We start from the raw sequence: 1,842 nt of genomic DNA, 5'->3' as shown, positions 1-1,842 counted from the left end.
TATCTGGCGGATGGCGGACGAAAGGTCTGGAAGCGGAGGACTCGCGTCAATACTTGCTATGGTCGTCACATTGGCCAGCCGTCCAAACTTTGGTGTAATTCGGCGAGTCTTCAGCGTGTCGCACGTATGGCAGTAGCGTATCAGTTCTGATACGGTGTTAAAGTTCTCTTTGCCAATGAGGAAGTTGTACACGTCTTCCGCTATTCCTTTTACGACGTGTCCCACTTTATCTTCCTCTGTGATTTGAGGATTGACGGTTTGGCACAGCTTCAAAATTTCTTTCAACTTTCAACTTTAGCTTTAAACTTTATTTCGCATTTTCCTTCTTACACCAAAACAAAATGCTAGGGCGGGAACAAAAAGCTGCACGATCGCAGCTTGACGGTGTTCCTGTCCCCTATCATTGACGAACAGTTGCAGCATATTCACAAACAGAATGTTTTACATATGTACAAAATAATTTCATATTGTACAGACATTGACATTCACATCAGAACATTTATATACGTATATTCACATGCGTATCTACACCAACTCAGCATATATACATATTTGCATCTGTACATGTAGGCATACATCTGTATCCAGAAAAAGTGGAGGAAGAAAGATCATGTTCAAATGAAAAGCAACACCTGAAAAAATACACTTTAAAAACACCAACAATTCTACTCAGAATGTAGCGGCAATGTTCAGCGCAACAAAAAAAAATGCGGAACGATGGAAAACAGATTTGGAACATGCTAAAAAATAACATTAAAAAAAAAATAAAAAATGCAAATGTTATGATTTAAAAAAAATGACCAATAATAATTAAATTTAATTTCTGTGCTTTTCTAGTAATAGCATTTAGTTTGGTATGGGAAGCATGTATCACGTTTAATATTCTCGGCACCTGGTACCGCAATCGCTTGAAACCATAATTAGTTCTTGTGTAAGGTAACACCCACTGCCTCTGTTTTTTGAATCGATATAACGCTTCCCTTGATTTGAGTAAGTTGCACAAGTTTATGAAAACGTCGTTGTTACAGCGAAAATATTTTTTAGTTTTTAAGACTGGGTTATAATCATAAAAATATAAAATAGGAAGCACATTAAGAGCATGAAATAACTCGAGTGCATGTGCATCAAACGGTGCGTTAACAACATGTCGGACAGTTCTCTTTTGTAATGTTTTTAAGCTTCGTTTGTTTGCTTGCGATGACATCCCCACACTCGATTACCTTAGTGAACATGTGAAAGGAAGATACTGTTATATAACATCAGGGGCCGTATTCTGTAGCGGTTCCTTTGGGAACCGGTTCCTTTTGGCTGTTACGTCTGGATTACGTAACTCGGAGAAAGAGTGGAACGGGGCGGCGTGAGGGGAACCAATCAACGAGCGGCGGTCTGCCGGACGATCACGTCATCATTTTTGTTTGTACTTGGGGGACGATATAGCAATTGAAGGATGTTGCTGGTTTGATAAAAAACATTGGTTTGTATAAAACACTTGCAAATATATTTTCAGTAATAAATGTGAGCTTGCGGCGCAGACAGCTACTGGGAGTTGTAAGTTTATTTGTGTTGTTTTCTTATTTAGTCGCTAGGTGGTGTGCCATACGTTATGCAAACAAGTTGCCTCGCTTTGTTTACGTTTTGGACTTGCCAGTTTGCGCGCCGCGGATCGAAAACGATGTCCTCACAGAAGGTTAGGCGGCTGGGTCCTCATGTTTCAGCGAGGCAACGCGATATACTCGTGTCATTTGTTGAAGAGCACCCCTACCTTGCGAAGGCGTCGTGTGTGCTGGGTCAACAGCTGACGGCGGCGCGCAAGGAGGAGCTCTAGCAGCAAGTGACTGCCTT

This window comes from Dermacentor albipictus, chromosome 5, assembly GCF_038994185.2.
Source record: "Dermacentor albipictus isolate Rhodes 1998 colony chromosome 5, USDA_Dalb.pri_finalv2, whole genome shotgun sequence".
NCBI classification, from domain to species: domain Eukaryota; kingdom Metazoa; phylum Arthropoda; class Arachnida; order Ixodida; family Ixodidae; genus Dermacentor; species Dermacentor albipictus.
The sequence above is the reverse complement of the archived record's forward strand: the minus strand, read 5'-3'. Positions refer to the sequence as shown.